Source organism: Diadema antillarum, unplaced genomic scaffold (genome assembly GCF_040938485.1).
Source record: "Diadema antillarum isolate AM-2024a unplaced genomic scaffold, OU_Dant_1.0 scf00000066, whole genome shotgun sequence".
In the NCBI taxonomy this organism is placed as follows: Eukaryota; Metazoa; Echinodermata; class Echinoidea; order Diadematoida; family Diadematidae; genus Diadema; species Diadema antillarum.
The window spans coordinates 1,317,105-1,339,838 of record NW_027270955.1 but is presented as its reverse complement, the minus strand read 5'-3'; the positions used below and the strand labels follow the sequence as shown (position 1 = coordinate 1,339,838).

Below are 22,734 nucleotides of genomic sequence, written 5' to 3'. Positions count from 1 at the left end.
TAACTCTTTATTTTATGTGTGAGTTTTAAGCAAACAATTATCAGATTTGATGCTCGCCTGGTTTTACTATGGATATTGAACATTGCTAAATGTGAAGTGAAGTGTCCCTTAAACCTACTCGTGGGGAATCTTTAACCGCAACCCTTTATCGAATCACCACATAATACTCTCTATTCGTTTTCGTGCCCCGGTCAAATTTGATGGAGGAAAAACAAAACATTACACTTCTGGCATCTGACAAATAGAAAATTGTCCGAAACCACGGAATTCGCTTCTGGTTTTACAATATTGTAGTTGTGGTTACCATCTTGACAGTTTAACCGAAAATTGGAGCATCATGATGTGACAGATCGACACTAAAGTACCTCTTTGGGGAAAACCTCTCAAATAAAATAAAACTCAGCCGCAAGAACTGTTACTTGAACCTGTCCAAGTGAACACGTACATTTGCAATTATGTCATTCCAACTGGTGACCTGTTAAAAGAAAGCTTGTGTATTATTGAAAAGTAAACCGTCTTGATAAATGGTAATCTTTGAACATAAGCGTTCCATCTTCGGATATTTCATTCGTTGAATGTTGTGATTTGTCGGCTTAATGAGACATCGCTCATGAATAAACATGATACCAAGTTTCCCTTGGGCCCACCCATGACGCGAATTACAAAGAATTAGGTCTGCATCCCGTAACCTTGCGTTCTAGTTTACAGCCGGTGACCGAAAAACCCATTTAAAAAACGAGCAGAACGCGTACATGTATTTGTAGTACTTGTATGTGGGGGGGGGGGGGGGGGGGGGTTCAGAGCAGGGATATCAAAGACGGATTTCTCATCATCTTAAAGGCATGATATAGTATTTTGTCGAGATGAGGAGTCGCCTTTCATTTTTTTTTTTTGCGAGATACTTAGAAAACAATTATGAAATGTTAAAGAGCATACAATTCTAGTATGAGGAATTCAAATTTTATTTGACGAGAATCGGTTTTGAATTGACTAAGATAGCCAAAAACAGAATAAAACAAAGCCTATCCTAATAAAAGGTGGGTCCTAATTTTCAATTAGAATAACTACGTTTGGGATATCTCAGCCATTTAAAAAACATTTTTTATCATAAAGACTTTGAATTCCCCTTACAATTATATACTCTTTCATATTTCATAAGATGTTTCTCACTATCTCAAAAAATTGATCTTAAAAAAGTAACTCTCATCCCTTCCAAACCTAAACACCATCCCTTTAAAGTGCAAGATCCGTTTTCCTACTTTGTTTAGTGTCATTTCAATTTCCATTTACATTGAAACAATAAAATCTAAATGATTACTAATTTTGTCTTGTTCTTATACGGAGTTTGTATAAGGTCATTCTTCGCCTTACTAATAAATTAGCATGAATGTCTGTTTTCAATGATATCAAAGACTTTACTTTTAATTAATGGCCTTTCACGTTTATATGAAATAACTCATATCCCATCATATTATATACTTTTATATCATATATCATATCATATCATATCATATCATATCATATCATATCATATCATATCATATCATATCATATTATATCATTGTCCTTTTATCAATTTCTCTGGATCAAAAAGGAAAATAAAAAGACAGTTCTCAACAAACATAAAACATTGAAGCGGATGAGGGTCTGAAGTGTAAGACTACTCTTGGTAGAGGGGGGACGCATCCTCTCCGAAGAAGCCCTAAATCCTTCGCGATTCTGGTTAATGGAGGCAGACGCAGTGAACTGCCGGTGAACTTGGACTCTCCCAGGTTTCCTCCTAGCTCCCCGTCTGAGAGACCCGGTTGTCGGCTGTTTGCCTGCATACATTGACTTCGATTCCCGCGACCCGGGCTCCTCTCTCTCTCTCTCTCTCCCTCTCCCTCTCACTCTCTCTCTTCTTTATTTTTCAGGCACGTACAATGTCCTCCTCCCTCAGTATTCCTCCTCTCCTCTCAGCCCCCCCCCCTCTCCTCCTTTCGTCTCATCTCCTTCATCTCTTTTTCATCGTCGTTTCTCCATCTCTTCTCTTCTCTCTCTCTCTCTTTCTGTCCATGTCTATCGCTTTTCTCTGGTTCTCTCATCTACTTTCTCTCTATTCTCTATTTTTATATTCACTATATTCTCTTCCCCACCCCTGTATATTTTGACCAATTTCAGTGCGTTTTGGATTCGTTTTGTTTAAGGGAGGTGGGGGAGAGTTGACATCGTGTCAGTCTCTTTATTATCTTTTTTTTTTCTTCTCCTAGTATTCAAGCGTATGTAACTGGTAGATTATTGTTTATTCCTATCAACATTATTACCATTAGGAGCATCATTAGCATTGCAGTCTGCACTTCGACTGATATTAAAGGAGACCTCCGGATGATTTTCGGATGTTTACATTTGTTTACATTTACATTAAATTAGTTATACTGAGTACCGAGTTTCAGGATTTATAATGATTAGGATGAAGAATAAGAATGTTTTCAAAATTTATAGCAAACTGCAATGAACAAGGATGATGACATGACAGCCTCACCATAAGAATGCATGGGTTGGAGCTCAAGGAAGCAGAATAAAAGAAGAAGGCATGCATAGATTATGCACAGGTGAACTTACAAGCTAGCAGTATTGTAATGGGAATTACACTGCTACATTTCTGAAATATGTGTGTCTCCTATGTCATCATCATTGTTCAGTTATAGTTTATTTAAGATTTTTCAAAGTATTGTTTCTCCTCTCAAGGACCACAACAAATTCCACACATCTAAATGTCATGGAGCTGTCGATTTATGTACTACATGATGCGAAATTATGAAAATCATCTGGAATGCCCCTTTAGCATACTGTATATACTTATCGTGAGATATTGGGCTTTGGCGCATGACCATCTATGTTCAAAAAGTAGTAGGAGAAACAAATTGAAAGTCTCATTTCCGACATTCTGATTGGTTGAAAGTCGGATTGAAATGAAAGCCTTCCATTGTTGTTGGTTTTTTTAATTATCGCCATCATTATTCGTAAATATATTGTAAATATCATGTTATATCAAACTTCATTTTTCATTCCATTTTTGACATCTCTCTTTACGTCTTAAAATGGTAATCATTATCACTGGCTGCGCTGATTTGCCATCCGCCAAGCAAAATTTGTGATGATGAGTTCTGGTCCTTCAGGTTGCACTCTGTTTCGATCAGAATGTTCCTATCTTCAGGAGGACCCTTAAAGCGTTGGTATAGTATTGGTTGAGGTGAGGATTCAGCTTTTATCTTTTTGCTACATACTTAGAGACCACTTTATGAACTGTTAAAGAACATACAAGTCTATGAGGAATTCAAAGCTTATTCGATGAAAACCAGTTTTGAAATGGCTGAGATATCCCGAAACAAAGTAAAACAAAATGATTCTAATAAAAAAGTGGGTCCCACCTTTTATTAAGATCGCTTTGTTTTGGATATTTCAGCCATTTCAAAACCAATTTTCATCAAACAAACTTTGAATTCCTCTAAGAATTATATGCTCTTTCACATTTCATGAGATGCTTCTCATTATCTAAAAAAAGGTCATCTTCAAAAAACACTGGAGTTAGACGCTCTCACTACCAGACCAACTGAAACGTGCAGACCACGCTGTCATGAGCTCCAGACCTAAAAAATTCGTTACTCGAGAGACGAAGGTAGGTCAACCTGTAAACATTGTCACATCGTGCACTTCCTTTAGGTCTCTCTTGACGAGTATTTCTCTGTTTTCGTCTTCTGTAAAAATGTTACTTATTGAATGAGTGCAATAATTTTCATTAAAAGTAAATATCTATTGAATCAAAAAGACATATACAAACGGAAGTTGGGTAAAATAACACCAATTTCTGCATTAGAATTAAGTCACAAGCAACGTTGGTGAACGGAATTCTGTAAAAATTCTACTTATTGATTATGTCAATTTTTTGTATGTGCAAAAATCTACATAAAAATGTAAAGTTCTATTCAATCAAAACGACATGTATAAACGGAAGTCGGGTAAAATGATATCAGTTTCTGCATTAATATCAAGTCACGTCTAAGTAACTCTTGTAGACATCACTTATCATTTAATTTACGAAATAGTTGTTGGAATACAGAAATCTATAATAATACACTAAGTTAGACAATCTAAACTGTAAAATTACTCGAAAACTGTACAAAATATTCCTATTTTGCCTTAAAATCAAAAGTTTCTAAACTAAAAATGAAATGTATTTACGGGCCAAGTGTCAAAACCACATCATGAGTGCTGTACTTAGTTCAAACAGAACACATCTGTATATTTTTTTTTCCTGTAATAAAACCCCCAAATATTCTCTTTACAGTGTAATCACTGGTCCTTTGACTGCTACTCCGATTATTACAATTAGTACGTGAACATGCACATCTTATCTATGATGTGAAAACTAAGAAATATTAGCATCTAAAATTATCTCCCATTACGTGATCTCTACTCCAACCAAGGAGGTATATTAGGCGAGCAATCGTCTATTCTATACTCCTATGAGAGCTTGTGTGTGATGTCACATTCTTGAATTTCTTGTGCTTCATTCTCTTCGATTTTCCCCTGACTCATTTTTCTTTACCTCAGAATTAATTCATTTTGAGTAGTTTTCTTTTTTTTTTGAACATTCGTTTTGAATTAGGAAACCCTTGCGACGCATATCATTTATCTTGTTTAGATCTCACGACTATTTTAATTATACTTAAGCTTCAAATCAAATCAAATCAAATCAAATCAAATCAAATCAAATCTTTGATTTATAATACTCATTCTGTAAAGAAATAGATATATCAAAACTACATAGCATCATTCAATATTACATACTAACATTAATCAATACTATTCCAAGATTTAATTCAACTGATTGTGTTTGTATTTTGTAATTAGAAAACGCGTAAGCGAAGAAAAATAAAGTCACGTCAACAACAGCAAAAAGCCTTTTAATAGACAAAGAATAAAGCGAGGACGAAATTCATAAAGAGCTTTCAAAATGTTTGTATTAAGCCTGTTTTTGCTTTGCTATTTAAACTTATGCTATAAATCAAGCACAATGTCATGTGGTTTTCGTCATGAAATAAAACAAAGAAGTTTTTAGAACTAGAAAGACATTTTCAGTAGTTAAGGAAACGAAAGTCCAAGAAAGATATGACTTGCTCGGCACCCTGAAAGCATGATGTAAAGATACGCATATGGTGATTTGAATGTCTAAATTAAAGCAATTCTCACATTGACTGTATAGCTCCAATGAGCACGAGAAAGAGAGAGATCCAGCAAGTTTCTGTATTATCAAGTAATAGATGGTAGACTGTTGAATATCCCAAGTAAGACTCTGGCTTTTAATCATGTCTTACATTTCTCCTTTATGTAATATCAACGCAAGTGCAAAGTCTCATAACAAAAATGCACAAAGCAAAGCACTGTTTTGTTGCATTCTGCCTAGCAGTGGCTAGTAGCGGCGAAAAAAAAAGTATCAACTCAAAACAGGATATTTTCTGTCTACCAACCAAATGGAAATGCATTAATCCCCAACAGTATTCGGTGGATGCGTCCCTATGTAAAAAGCTACTCTTTAACTTTGCTCCATTTTCCTTGCCACGTTTGCTCTCGTTCTCCAATGCCTCCTCCATTCGTAATACATTGTAGCATCATAGGTTCGTCAACAATTTTGACTCAAGAATAAAATACTAAAAGTAGTGGTGATGACTTCAGGTGCATTCATACAATACTCCATAAATAAAAAAAAAATGATTTGGTTGTCAGAATTAGATATTACTTTGACGAAAGTGTTTAGCATATCAATTATCTTTTTCCTTTCTTATTTTTCTTTCTGTAAATTGCGTCGATAGTCAGACTCTTGAAGTATTCACTCATTATGGATTCTCACATATGTTCTATTTGTGAGTGCCTAACTGTATTTAAATCATCTCAAAAGAAAAAGAAAAGAAAAGAGAAACATAGAAAAAAATTAAAGAAAAAGAGAGAGAAGATATTTCAAACTGTCATCCAGGACCACCCCAGAGTCTTGCCTCCGAAATACAGCAAGCTCACACAAAGTTCTATGTTGATGATGATGGGTTTTCGGCTCCATATCGAGACCCTTTATACACTATACCTGATGACCTGTCGTGTTTACAAGAAATCCGTGAAACTTACGAAATTACTCTAAAGGACCGGTATAGGTTTTGGACTAACACCACGGCTAAAGTTCCTTGACATTGGTAATTCACTGGTTTTAAGCAACAAAAGAACATCAGAATGCACAAGAGCAATCTGTAACAAGTACTGAGTAGACGAAAAAGAAGAAAAAAGAAGGCTCACATCAAAAACAACACTTCGGTATTGAAATTATCAAAATGTGAGTGTGTGGACTTTTTTGACTGTCTCACATATGGTGCTACTGGAGACCTATAGTTGTGCATACAAATTTTACATATAAATCATAGTATATGTAAATATACATTATCTACATGTATATATATATATATATATATATATGATAAAAAGAGTCTGATGAAATAAGATATGTAGCCACAATTATGCTGTTTTGAGACATGGGGTTTTTGGTTACATTACCTGGGTGAATTAAAAGAATTAAAATCCAGCATCCAAATGTTGGGTTTTATTGTTATCTAAAACTATACATATACTTGTATATTAGTCGAAATTATAATTCATTATGGCTCTCTACCTAACATTAATCTAAAATTACAGATAATAAAATAGCATATTACCTGAATGTGTTTGATGCAAGAACAGATCTACCTTTGTTTCAAACAGTAACATTATAGATTGACATTACTAAAGATAAAGAAACGAAAATGTATGATCTCCTTTCTATCAACATTATATATAGCTCAGGTCTTTCGAGATTTTTGAAAAGAATGATCAGTTGATGTGGATATGGGTTTCGCAGGGGATAGAGTGAAAGATCGAAATTGAAAACAGGTGATTTCAATATAATAGTTTTTAAAAATTATATTAACAGCAAAAGAATAATATAGTCGATATACAATGCAAACGATGTGAAAGATACAATGACGTTTTCAAGATCGATTTAAGTGGTGCAGAAGGATGTCAATCACTCTACATCTACTAGATGTTATCAAACGTTTATTTCGGCGAAGTACAAATTGCTTCAAACTTTTGACAGAGACGTGTTATATAAATGTAAGTATTTTTTATCGATATTTACGACATTTTACATCTAAGTAGTTACTAAACGGAACTTAGTCCTAAGTTTCATGGATTTTTTTCTTCTTTTTGGATGCGTAAAATACTTGAACAGATTAGGCCTACTTGAAAACAAATATCAAATTTACTGAGTATAAAGTCGTATCGCATCCGAAATGAGAAACATATAAAAGGATAGCAGAAAACTCTATTCAGACTACTATAGAAAGCACCCCATGAAAAGATCACTTCAGAAAGCATCCTCTGAAAAGCAAAACAAAACAAAACACACATGCACACGCACACACACACACACACACACACACACACACACAAACACAAACACATAAACCATGAATCAACAAACCAATAAAAACGAGCATAAACACATGTGATAACAAAAAAGCAAATGCACCTTTTTTTTTTTACAATGAGAAGGACAGAAAAATCTGCGGGTATACATCGAAAGTGGATATGCTTGTGTATGTCTGTATGAGTACAGTATGGTGTGTATACATATAACAGCCTGGAGGCTAGTGGTTCTGTCTTTAAAATATAATGTGCTCTATCAGAATGTCGGATTGAGCCAATGACATTTCATCAGCATGCTCGTTTCCTTCCTCCCCGTCTTTCCGCGTCACTTCTTATTCAGAAATCAAGAAACGTTTTCATCTAAAATTTGACATATCCTGTGCTGATGCCCATTGTCATCAATAGATGAAATTCTCATGACGTCTAGAGAGTTCTGAAGGGGTCGCATTGTCTCCGTCTTATCATTTCTTTTGAGATGCACTTCCAGTCTGCTTCTCATTTTCATGAAAAGTAATGTTGTACGATTTCTTTCCCGATTGGAGAATATACACACATAGCAGGACTCGCCTATTTCTCAGTTGTCAATTGCTGTAGGAGAATTTCTATGAAAAGTGCAAAAAAAAAAAAAGAAGGGTTGATCATCCCTGTTTTTCCTTCAAGAATTCTACTATTATGATCAGTGTATTGTGAGTGATATTATTTTTATTTTGTCAGGATTTTAAGGTAACATGCAGGTATCACGAAGGCCCTAACACATTATTCTTTCTTTTCTAACTGGTGTAGTTTTTTATGGTGCATGCTTGTAGTTCGTAACTTAAAACAAAAGTGTTAAACACAATTCCCCCGCTGACTTCCATATGGTTTTTCTCCCTGAAAGGATATTAAAAAACTTTATAATCACAACAATCCCAATCAAACATCTAGGTACCCCCCTGAAAAAGAAAGAGTTATGTAACTATCGTTGAAATATGTGCAATTCCTCATAAAATACAGGTTGACCACTATTTTTTTTTCGTTTAATCCGTTTTCACTTAGCTGTTCCATCTCTATTACGCAATTTTCCCTCCTCATCCTTCTTTAGCTCACACGTTCTCGTGTGATCCAACGTGTACGCATTAAGTGTTAAGTAAATAAAAACCCTTCGATTTTGGCGTGGAGTGGCTTTTAAGGGCTTTTAGAATTTGGGGCCCGTGTTTGGTAGGCAAGAAACCGTCTATATGCAAAGAATTTTCCATGTAACGAAAGGAGTTGAAAAAAAAGTCAAAGGACATTACAGTACTTAACTAATATAAGCTCAGGACATCGGATAGCATATAGCCAGCTCGAAGACACATCGAAAGCCGAACGATAGCTAGCGAAAAGTCGAATTTTTAAATAGGAAGGATAAACTAAAACAAACCTGAGATGACACTGATCACATTCTTCTATTCTGAGAAAAAAAAAAGACTCTCAACAAATCTTATACTATCTTATATCATTATACCCATCGGTGCCTCCCCATGAAATGAAATAAATGTTTTGAAAATACTTAGGTATAAGGTATTAAGATATCCGAAATAAAGTAAAGAAAGACTCGTTAAATATATTATCACCAAACATAGGTACTCGTTTACACTCATGTCCATAAGCAGCTTAATAGTTTATCATAATGAAGGAATTTTGTTACTTATTCGTTAAAAAGCCATTGAAACAAAAGATAACATTTGTATACTATCACAAAGGATTTTAAGAATATGCGTTATCTTTAATTTGTGTGTATCATCATTTAAAGCATCACTGTTGTTCTTGCAATCACATTTCCATCAATATCATCATCAAAACAAATACTTGGGACAATTATACGAGATAAAACATTTCATATGTTCTATCATTTGCCTCGAAGCATTTCTTTCGATTACAATATAAATCAAGGACACTCTCTGCTTCTTAACAAAGTTACTGATAAAGTTCTCCCTTCTACATTCTCTCGCGAAACTTCCAAATACTTTTCTCCATCTAACCATTCGTAAAATTTTGCGTTATTACTCAAAATTTGTGTGCTGTTTAAAAACATTTCATCCCCGCGAACAGTATACAAATGTATATATAGTTCTTGTTCTTCGTGTCAAAGACATTAACATGGCTTTGGCTATACCTCTTCCTGTAGTGATTGCCTCCTGAAGTGTTGCTTGAAACCTCTTAGGGTCGGGAAGGTATTTACTTACTATGTGACCTCACCAAAATTGACGCTGGAAGCTGTTCCCACATTAAATGTAAAGGGCAATTGTTTCTCTGCTTTCGTTTTTATTTTGTATTCCCCATAAATGTACATAAATATGTCTTCGTCAATTCTTGATCATCTTCCCAATGTATTTATGTGGACTAAAAAATTTAGCACCCTCGAAATGGGGAATTCATTCTCGAGTTTTTTACCATTCGGAAGGAAATACTTATATTACAATTTCAATGTTTGGCGGCAATTTAAAAAAATCTCAATACCCTCAAGGATGTAAAAGTTGCCTCATCCATATTCGGATTCAGCATCATCGAAATAAGGTGAACGCAATTTTTGTCTCCAATTTTTCACCATTTGTTTATAGACCTAAGGAAATATATAGGAATTTGAAATTTTGGCGGCAATGTTGGTGGGGATCTTGAATATTTCAAAACCCTCAATGATGCAAGAGTTGCATCATCGGGATTCGGAATCAGCACCCTCGAAGTGGGGTTAAACCACTTAAAAAATCATCGGACGGACGGTAACACAAGATTTGGCCCAAAATCTGACTTTGGTATATCCAGACTACCAAGTATTACAATTGATTGTTGCCAATGATAAAGAATTTAATTTCCGCATTGGTAAATCGGGTAAATGAGAACCACTGAATATTAAAACTTTTTTGTATGCAGACTTAAAACAGCAAATTTTGGTTTGCGATTCCAGTATTCCACTGAAAGAATTGTATCATAAAAATGCATTCAGGAAGCGTTTCCCGTGTACATGCAATTGTGGCGCCGTCGTAATCACGTGGTATGAAAGGGTGGACCGCAATATGACGGTTCGTTTCAATGCACAATGATGAAAAAAATAAACAAATAAAAAGAATCAGTCAGGGTGTCACCAAAAGAACTTTATATCTGGTGATCTACTGCAAGTCTCTCTCTCTCTCTCTCTCTCTCTCTCTCCTTCTCTTCAAGATAAAAGAGATAAGTGTAGGACGGCAAACTGGTACACCACACCTGTAAAACACAGGTGTATCATTAAATTATCAAATTAAGGCGTCACATGTAACGTTTGTGTACGTGTTTGATACGTGTTCGCGTGTCTGTTCTGTTATAATTGGCGACTGTATGGATTATTTGCATTTTATAGACGTTTTTACGTTTCATACTTAATCGTAAGTACCCCCCTGATAAATTATGTTCATTGACATTCTGTCAGTCGTTTTAGACACTTATTTTGTGCGTTAAGGCCATATTGCTGAAGATCGACCGTATTACTGCGTTAATTCATACAGTTACCTGAGCAAAGAAAAGCTGAGCAGACTATATTGCTTTGGTTTATTGACTACTCACACATTTTAATACCCATCGCAACGTCTTACCGACCAAAGTTAAACCATAGAGATACGACTCAATATAAGTGGGGATGTATAATGACGTTCTTATTCTCCTCTCTTCTGTACAAACATTACAGTACAGTGATCATTGATCAGTGTTAATGGTACTAAGAACACCAGTATTTCAATTTCAAGCGCTGTATGACTGTAAAAAACTGATGCAGTTGAATGAGTTCTGTCGTAATATACACTGATCACAGACTTCACTGACAGTAGACATTTTCCTAATGATTTTGGTTCCTAAATATTAAGGATATTGACCTGACTTCTCCGAATATTTTCTATTCACTTTATCTGTAAGTTTGTAAAATCTTGATTTCTAGTACAGTATGTTAATTTGCTTGGATTCTATCGTATTTAGCAAAGACATGTCTTTAGCTTTACACTTTTCCTGCTGAATGTGATTACACTAACGTGATAAGGGTACTGTGAAGATCAATGAAGAATATTCTTTGGATCGCATTGCATCACATCGGAGCTTTAATAAATCGCTGTTTCTGAGAATTAAAATTTGTATCTGTTGATCTATGTGCGTTGTAGAAGCCTGGTTTTCCTTGATTCAAATGCACTTTAATCATACAGTGAGATTTTTTTTTTTTTTTTCAGTAGAAACCCACTGGGCATACAGATGAAGATTCTATCTTGAATATCTCACACAAAAATTATATACTAAAATTATTGAAGAAGGACTCGAAAAGGTTCATAGGTTCAGGTAAGTTTTTATATGCAGTTATTTATTTCAAGAAAAAAAAATATTTGAAGGAAACGAAAGTTTCGACTGTTCAACTCTTGAGCAGCTTCATAGTTATACCTCAAATTAAGCAGGACAAACTAACCTAATGAGTTTATATGAAATAACTTACCTGCACTTTCAAACTTCGAATAGTTATTGGAATGATGGAAAATCGATACTATCGCCTACACTCGATCATAAAACATTCTTCATGTAGCACATTGTGTAGCGGTCAACATGCCAGTCTGCATTTGAAAATACTGCTTTGGCCTTAATTTGACTACGGCTTATCATGTAACTTATCAATGTTTTATTCTTGTTTGAGTTTTGTTTCGTGTGGAAAAAAGTAGGAATTATAGAAAGAAACACACGATGAACAGTGGAGAAAAAAGATATTGATAGTAAGCAAACTTATTTTTGGTCAAATACTCTAGAGCATTAACCGTAGGACTGCTGTAGTTCTTTTGTCATTTTTTTTACAGTGGCGCGTCAGCACGAATCACTGATAAAAGTCCCCAACATTAATTTCCTAATTTGGCATTGTTTTTTTTGTGATGTTTCTGCAAACAATACCACAGAAACGATGTCAAAATATGAAGCAATTATCCCTATGTTTTAATGAATATCAAGTTGCAAATGAATCAATACTCGTTTTATCATATTTATCCCCGTTTTTGTTGCTTTTTCACTTACCTTTTGGGTCTGACTCCGAATGAAACGACTCGTTCACCACCCTGTCTGTCACAATGACCATCTAACGGGAATGAAACATTTTAGTGAAAATTTAAAAACAGATTCAGCTTTCGACAAAGTATTACTTTTACTATTGTCTTTGATATTTGACAACGATACTTGAAAAACGAATATATACTTATTTGAAAAGCTGGTGTAATTTGCTATGTTCCATCAGAGAACCGAAAAGGAAAGGTCTGTATCTTGTGCATACATTCAACCCGACACGAACAATATTTCATTTCATTTTCATTTAATTTATTTTCCACATCCTGATAAAAAGCATTTACAAAAAAATCAGAAACGATACATACAAAGTAGGACATTGGAACAATAAAGGAAAAAGTGTTCAATTTACAACAATTTCACAACAGACAAACACAACACAACACAACATAAAAGCAGTTATTTCAGTTTGTGGGGGGATCAACATAGACCGTTGGTCTTTCTATGGCTGATCCCAAATATTACAGCTAAAATAGTTACATCAATTCAATACACACAACGAAAGTACACAATATGTATAAGAAGGCAAGAGTCATCAAGGTATGGTGCTTATACACTGAATAAAACTTGAAATTTACAGTATATCTTTATGAACAAGAAAGAATTTGTAACTTCTTTTAAATACTGAAAGTCTATTGGACAACTTTATTACACTTGGCAAATCATTCCATAGAATAGGTCCCGTATATTTGAAAGTGTATCTTGAAATGCAGTATTTAAATTTGGGATATACAATATATGCATGTGTGTAATATTGTAATTATTCTTATTTTGGATGAAGGAAGTATCAAGAAACCTTGGCAAAATGTTGTTTATATTTGTGTACATGAAAACAGCGAGAAAGAATTTAATCTTTAAAACCACAATAAATGATTAAAACTACAAATTTACATATATATTACGAAATTTAATTTCTGTTTTTGATTTAATTGCTCATACATGCATCAACCATGTCATGCTACTTCTGTTTTTCCTTTGATCTGATAATCATGATTACGTCTATATTGTATGTATAATTTATGTACATATGTATTTTTCTTCTTCTCGTTACTGTTATTTCGGTTTTGATTGTACGTATGTTATTGTGTTTTCTAGTTTTCTTGTATAAGCAGCGCTCAGAAACACCCGCACAAAGCGCCTTATAATTGCAAATATCATTGCTACTATTACTATTATAACCCATAAGCTTAGAATAAGGACGACTCGAAAGTAATTATTCCACTCGTTGCACAGGTGTCCTCGCCCATACATCGTGTAATGAAGGCCACCAGGGGAAGTAAGTTTTAATGTTATTACAAGCAACTTCCTTGTCAGGAAGCGCAACCGACGGGCATATACTTCTTTGCATTCCTAATTTAGCACATTCCAGACTCTTTTCGCAACATTTTTCTTTTGCATTAAGAACCTTATTTCATCATTTTAAAAATGAACGAACGCAATATGGTGCTTCTCCATGTTACCCGTATGAAGTCGGAGGTCATAAAAGGAAGAAAAATGCCGACTTTGGCAATAAAACCCCCGCAGTCTTCTAACATTTAATACTTTAAAAATGTTTCCCATGTAATGAAGTCAGGTAAACTATAAATCATTTTATAACTTAGTATCTGACGAATTCACATCTGCCAATGTATATATATATATATATATATATATATATATATTTTTCCGCATGACCCATGACATATATCTATTTCTTTTTTTCAATTCCATCAAACGAAAGGCGATACAAAGTACAAAGTACACAAGCAGCGAAGTAGAGAAGTACAAGCAATAGTACAAAATGTGTGTGCGAATTGATGATTATTCAGGTAAGGAAAAGTGGGCATACAAAGTACTAAAAAAAACATGTGTACACAAGCTAGCAAAATTAGTAAGAAATATCAAAAGACGACTTTACTTTCGTAATGCGTGAAGTAAAGAAAGAAAGAAAGAAATTGTTCTTAACTTTAACTGCTCAATTCCAATTAATCTATATGATTTCAATACTTCTTCAAGGTACAGTTTAATACTTGTTTCGGCTTGAACATGTGCACATGCAGAAAAAATCATTAAAATGTATAATGGAGTATTGCACAAGGTTGCAATATCTAGTTTATTTTACTTCGTACATCTTTCGTTTCAAGAGATAAATAAAAAATCGTCACCTGCACTTTCCGAAGGTATTTCTCTCTATGTTAAGAGAAAAGGACAAGGACAAGTTATCAGATGCGATTTTGAATGGAGCATGTAGAGCGCATTACTCGGTCAACTCTCATGAAGGTATTCCCTGACGAGCTCCTAACCACGGTGCTCGGCTAGATGCCTGCCCAGTTATGGTCCGAGTTTTACCCGGAAGAGATTTCTTCCACTTCTCAGTGGGGAACTGCACAATGTGCATACGATTGTTAGGGAAAAATGAAAACAATTTCATGACTTCTTACAATTTGGACCCTTCGATCATTCGATCCCGACTAGAATCATGCGTGACACAGCAGCAACACGAGGGTTGCTGTTATTTATGCATGAACATTATGCCAGTAGAAGCTGTAGTTGAAGCACAAAAGCTTCCACGTTGATATGTGAGACCATTAAAGAGGGAACATTGGGCGTTCCTTATCATATTAGCAGCCTACCAGTTAGACTGTTGCAGATGCTGGTATGATCATGGATTACTAATACACATGCAGAACAGGTCAAACCTGTAAATCTTGATAGTCCATTATATGCGAATAATTATTTAGGACTGGCAGGTTACGCAATTTTAATCGGAAAGAGAGGGACAAAAACATTAATTCTGTTATCATTATACATTCTTATTCTGATCTCATCTACTTTAATATTGAATGTTATTTCAATGACGCATGTATCAAACATCGATAAATAGCCAATAACCAACCTCTTATTAAAAGAATATCACAAAACTAAGTCTCTTCTTCAGCGAAATTGAACTGAGTTTAATTTTCTCAATTTATATGTACCACTCTATACAACATGATAGATTAGGATATTTCAAGCCTTCATTTGCTTTTTATAAACAAAACACAATTAGAATCCATATTGAGATATTGGGCTATAAAGTGCTATACAGTGATATCGTCTTAGTAACCTAATGAATGATATTTCTCGCGGAACCACGAAGGTGTGGAGCCTTACATGAAAGTTGTTGAATATATTTGTCACTCTTATGCACGTCGTTGTAGGTTACATTATGCTGCTTGTAAAAACTATTGCTCACTCTTCGTTTGATTTGAAAAATATTTAAAATACCATAGCTATATTACACGTAAAAACAATGTCGACTTCTCGACAAGTGAGCCTTCCGCATAATCAGTTTTAAAAGTGTGTCCTAATTTTGGAATTTGGAAATGGGTGATATGAAGGACTTTATGATATTCCTGGTTACTGAAATATATACATTCTATCTCTGCATTTCTTTGTGTTGTTTTTTGTTTACACTGTACAGTTTATATGATGATTTATGTTATGTTTATATGTTATTTTATCTTGTCCACATTTTGTTAGATTTATAACTATGTCTTTTATTACAAAGTCATTTTATCATAAGAATTCATTCTAGCTTCGTTTAAATTATATCAAACACATTATTTTGTTTGTTCAGAGTTATTACCAGGATCATTAAAAAAACAAACAAACCCGAGACACACCCTGTTGCCGTTATCGTTCTTATTCACATGAAGTAACATTTGCAAATTTTTCAAGAAACATTATTGATGTTTATCGTATGATATAATGATACGATTTCTGGTATGACACAATTGAATCATACTTCAGAATGTCCTCTTATAAAACGTACTCAAATAGATGTCATGAGCAAAACATGTCCTTCACATATATATCTGTTCATATACCCATGTCCAGGAAAGATAAGATACAAATATTTTGCTTCAAATAGCCATCATGGAGCATAAAACAAGATTTCATATGCCTCTCCAAAATTGAAGAAATCAGACCAACGAAAATTGGGTTGTGAAAATTCATTTGTCTTTGTCTTTGTTGTTGTTGTTGTTGTTGTATTGCATAGTAGAATATCGACTGAAATCAACAGAATCAAGACAGGAAGCTACCAGTGTGGTCCAAATCGACATCCCTTTATAGACAAACTGAACCATTAACATTATTAATTACTCGCTTGAGAAGAGGAAGTACAATACAGATTTTGAAGAAGCTTTCACTTTAAGAGTGTTATCAGTTGTGCCACAAATCTATATTTACTTGACAGTTGTAAGAGAACCACGGCACAGATATGGCCTCGTTGAATGGGTAGGAACCAGCTTGAAGTCAGCTCTCGACGCTCGCTCGCGGTGCGGGAAGCCCTGGGCTACTTCTGTTGACATGTTCCGCTTCGATTTAATCGAACATCCACAACTTCTGAAGTTCAAAATTGTGTACGATCCAGCAGTATGCACATGGCATAATGGACACATTTCATTATTTTATTTTTTGAAAATGAGAATGGTTTCATGATATTAAAGTCATGTTTTTATAAAAGCCCAGGCAAAAGGCGAAGCAACAGCTTTATTCGTAATTTTTACAAAGTGTGTAATGGATTAGTCCAGGGGTAAACATTGTCGATATCGACATCAATGCCATATCATTGAAGGCTGCCGTTAGAATATACATCTCTTATCCAGACATTTGAGAACCTTCACACAGTAAAACTACCTGGCCAATAAATAACTGTTTTTTAAATTGTAACACTTTTTTTTCGCCTTTTTACGCAATCACTTGAAGAAACGAACACAATTCATGTCTTTCTTTTGCTTTCTTAAAAATTAAACTCATTCCAAACAGTTTTCTGTACAATTCAAAAGAAAAAAGAGTTTATTTCTCATTCTATCTTAAGGAAAAAGAATGAATAATCCATTTTGAGCATCCTGTCTCACACGTTGACATTCTGGTGACCATATTGTACGCAACAGCAGCCCAGCGTGGCTCTGGGTGCGCTACGCACGTCACTCCAGCCTTCCACGTAGTGAGAGTGTACAACTGTTCCATCAGCCTTTTCGGCTTTTTAAAAGCAGCCTTTTAACGAAGTTTAATTTTGTTTCAAGTACTTTATCAAGTATTTGAGATATGTCCTTTCTGAAATGATGTTAGTAACCTACTCGGAAAGCAATCATGATATAATAAGAATTTATTTAGCTTTCGTTTCTCCTTTTTAACGTTGATTTTCCTTACGTAGAACTCCTTGACGCCTTGCTGGCATAGTTAGTGCCGAAGCATTTTACCAACATGACTTTGCTCTGATAATCTTACTACAGGATATAAAGGAGATTGAAATGTGTGAAAATATGTTTTTAATTGATGTTTCAATGTTTGGATTTCTATTGTTGAATTTTGCCGATTTTCACATTTTCTATACATATAAACGATAACACACAAAGTATATAACACAACTAACGAGATATATTTCACGATAAAAGAGAAAATTTTGGTTTTCGACTTAGCACAAAATGTATATGTACTCTAGTCATGATAACGAACAATGACTAATGTTATTTACAACACATTCACTATTTTGAATGAGCAATAACCATAGAGGTATCAGACTCAGTCAGATAGGTCTGTTATATCAATCTGCTTCAGTGATGGTGGATTCATTGATGCCACTGATAATACATTATGACATGATAAGAAAATATGAATGTCAGAGATAATATGCTTCGTTCAAGATATAACGACTCTCATTTGTCAATTTGGGTCAAAATTGGGTAGGCAGTTTTACTCTTCAGAGGGAGACTTTAAGATTCAACTCTTAAACTGGTACGACTTTGACCAACATTTTTGAAATGGGAAATTCATACGACATGAAACATTACCAACAAATAAGAGAATGTACCAGAGAAAATTAATCTCGTAATAAAGACTAACACGGCAAGTGTTTGCAAAAAGAAAAGATAAAAAAAAGATCACCAACAACTAGAATGAGTGGGAGTACAGACGCGAACGTCTTCTACTTTTCGATTGCAGCTACCGTTTACCGTGTTGAATGAATTGGACAGTGAATCTAAAACAATATTTACTACTACAATAATGACATTCCCTTGCATCGACACCACAGAGGTTGCCAAACAGCTGAGTCAAATGATTTTAAAAATCATTTAAACTGTGATAAAATTTGTTGTGCAATTCTTAACGTTACCAACACACAACAAAAAAGGTGAGGTTTTATATTTTCGAAGTTCTTGGCATTGGAGGTCAATATATCATATATTATTGAGTAAGGAAAGGGAAAGGTACGACCACGAACAATATATAGGGGCTGTGTTCTTCTGGAACTACATGGCAAATCAATGTTCTATAACATTCATGGACAAGGCTTCAATATAAGACACAGAGAGACAGCAAGAACGGTGACTATGGCTACTGAGTTTCTCCATTGTAAACCTTAATACCACAGCTGCATAGTATCTTTCCCAGATGAATCATATATTTCTTCAATGGTAAGGAAATGTATCAAGACAGTCAAATATTTAAGTTTCTAAAACTGAACATAAAGATGGATTTTGAAAAAAAAAATGTTATACTATAGGCATATTGGGATAGATGTTGGAACATATATATGTGTATAGTGACATAACTCGATTACGTTGAATGGAATGATAGCGGTTCCCATGAGAAATTCTTAGTTAGAGATCGTCTCATATGCATCTATAAACAAAATGGCTGCCAAACCAACATATTTGAGCTCGTCAAGGCTATTACTCTTCGTAGGTTCTCAACATAAATCGCGAATTAGCATGGATTGCACCTTAAAATGAGAAGTCGGGCAGCAAAAAAAAAAAAAAAAAAGAGAGATGAGCACATTTTCATCTCAGAATTTTCTTCATTACTCCAAACTATTGGCAAATCTTGCAAGTTTGGAGTTGTTCAGCATGTAACAAAGCACTTGCCTATGCATTCAGTATTTCTGTAAATGTAGGGAGCTCAGTGATAATGTTGTGTTCATAGTCAAAAGAAACTCAGGTAATAAAGTCAACGATTAAAGAAGAAATGAATGAAAAAAAAAAACCCAAATGTATATGAAAATTAGTGATTTGTACGAGGTTCAGCAGTTAGTAAGTTTATCGAGATTGTTTAATGTCCTTCCTTAAAACTGCAATCTGTGCAATCGCCATAACGGACAAAAAGATGAAAGAGAGAGATGATTGCTTTACTGAATAAACAAAAAACTCACAGTAAATAAGAACTATATACTCAAGGATCACTCGAAGATTTTGGAGTGATCCTTGACGTCACTCTAAAACGAGTGGAAATGAACATTTTCACTCAAAATTCACTCCAATTTCACTCTAAATTCACTCTTTTCTGTATTCACTCCTTTAAGAGTGAATATTTTCACTCGATTTTTTTTAGAGAGTATATTCTATCATCTTACTTACATAATAAACATTTCAACCATTTTGTGTATATTGTATGCATCATTTCTAATAAGACTAAATTATGTGTCAGGGTCTACTGATCCACTGTAATATGTCACAAGACATTTTCCTATATGAGTTACATTGCTTTTAGTCATAATAATATGCTTGTTTGAGGCAAAAATGCAAATTGATAACCTCAAAGGTCCTGTTTACCTTTGGGAGCAGTGATTTTAAAAATGTTCAAGATATCACATTTGATGCAAATGTGTAGGTCAGTTGTGACACAAAATATCCTACCATTTACAATTTTTGCAATAAAGTCTAAAATATAAGGAGATATCACTGTTTTTTCTCAATAATCATAACTGTAGACGGTTTAGTCTGGAAAAATTTTTATCATAACTTTTGTTCACATTTCCTTTACTTAACAATACTTTACATCGATTATACTGATTCAAATTTCTACGCTGGTTGTTTCTATCCCTAATTCACATTTTATAGATATTTTGAAGCTCTAATACTTTTTTTTTGTTTCATCTGCAAATGGTAAAGTATGCCAATAAAGGGGAAATAATAAGAAAATATGCGCAAGGGTCATGGAATTCTATCGTTGAAGAATTGGTATCTTTTGCATGTCATAGTCTCTTGATGTGTGTGCATGTGTCTTTTATACGTGTGTATTTGTGTATGTATGCATTATTGTGTTTGTCTTTTCTAAGTACACACTGCTCAATTCCTATCGTCTGTAGCTTGTAACACTGTCAGCATTGTCTAAATTTGTATTTCCCTGTCCGGTGAAATAGTTAATGTTAATGATGATGTCCTTATTCCCTGCTGTACATAAATTACTTCTGGATGTATGCACTTATTTTTTATAGTTACATATTACATGTAAAGTGCTCCACGTTTTACAAGCTTTGCTTTTTTAGTGGACTGCTTTCTTCCATTAGGTAAACTTCCTACTTCTTTGTCAACCTTGCGAAGTGTGCGTTGCTATTCCTGGTGATTCTACATAAGTGAATATATACGTGTTATAAAATATTTTGTGATACTTACATCATCGTGTATTTCTTACAGAATGATTAAGTAATACTGTGTGTAATGTATGCTTTGTATTCTGTTTCACTATTTATTGGATGGAAACAGATTACAAATTGAGCGATATTCCGAATACCGATAATATCACAAATCTTCATTTTTGCATGCAAAGTAAACATTCCCGCCACTTGTTATTGACACATTCTTCATGCCTCTTCAGATGCAATTCGAGTGCTTCTCAAGGGGGAAAAAAGTGAAGTGCCGAGGTAGAAGATCGAACATGGACTGATGTTTATGGCAAAATTCAATGGCGACGTTCTTAACTATCATCTTTAAATGGAAATTTCTTTCTGTCAGGAAACGCATCGAGCATGGATAGGAAATAGGGTTCAATAAACTTATTGTTGGATTAATATAGAGATTAAAAGCTCTCTCGCTATATTAAGCACCACATGATTTTGATACCACTTTCAGTACCACTTTCATTATGACATCACACTTCCGAGACAGTTGGGCATGATTTGAAAATCTTAGCAGACCAATTTAATGATTAGACACACACACACACACACACACACACACACATCAATAAGACATATTAATCAATGATAACGATCGTACGTTATTCGGTTGTCTAAATCTGGTAGGTATGTCAAACCAATGTATCCACGTTCCTCAGACCCAAGCATAGACATTTATGTGATAAGGCCCTGGATATGGGAAAACAGAAACCACGGATGGATCTAATCACGTTTTCAGTAATTTGTTTCCCCCCAAACTTGTCTATTAAATTTTCTCCCAAGACCCCTGTTTAGATTGCATCTATCTCGGGCTAATGCTCTCTTCCTTTTGTAAAATCGTCAGTCAAAACAATAATTCATTATTTTGTATCTCCTTTATCAATCTGATGATCCTCGCATTTAAATGTTCTGACAGTATTTTTTTTTTAAGCAATCTTTTTCAGGAAACGGAAAACTGAGAGTTTGTAGACAGCTTTTATTTGTGAGAATATACATTCATAATCATAAAGTGATTATCATGTTCTGACGTTTTAATTTAAATACATGAGGTACATCAAAGGTCCCTGACATCCGATTCCTATCCTGTGTCCATAATGACATCTGGTGATGTGAAAAAGGTCTCACCTTCACAAATTCAGGACTTGTTTGACCTAAATATGTATCAAATCTTTTTTACATCAAAATGATTTCAATTTTCTAAGCTCCTCCCTCAAAATTCTTTCTTCCCTTTTGTGACGTCATCAACAGTCCAGTCTACAGAAAAAAAGCACAAACATATACATATACTTAATGGTATGCACCTTGGCATAATAACGTGCAGCAGCTCGTAATATAAAACCCTTGGGTATTCTCTTTGTCAAAATTGAACATTCAATGTCCTGAAAATGTTATTATCATTTTGAAATGACTGAGCCGAGTTGCAGATTAATGAGGAGGGGCAGGATGAGGTGGACACCAGAACAATTTCAGGAAAAGGAATGTATAACCTCTTTAAACAAAAATTAAGATCATAGTGTATACAATAATTTATGTCATTATGGAGTAAATCTCTGCAGTACATACATGCATGACACTCATAAAAACTGCATCTGATTCGTATTGCAGTTTTTAGATTTTTGACGAAAAAAAAAAGATTTTCGATTTTCTATTAACCTTAAAAAACGATGATGAATACCACATTTTTAGAGGTAGAAAAATATGGTAATAGGACTCACGTGCTGATGCTACTTATTTGCATATCTAACCTCTAATTA

At 34.4% G+C, this 22,734-nt stretch overlaps 1 long non-coding RNA gene across 1 annotated transcript in view; it reads right to left on the bottom strand.

The window, feature by feature from the left end:
- LOC139716542 (uncharacterized) overlaps positions 1–22,734 on the bottom strand; it is a 45,932-nt gene that overhangs the window by 21,681 nt on the left and 1,517 nt on the right. The window contains exon 2 of the long non-coding RNA XR_011709903.1: positions 12,514–12,574. This is a non-coding gene — a long non-coding RNA (uncharacterized lncRNA). The remainder of the gene's footprint in view (positions 1–12,513; positions 12,575–22,734) is intronic.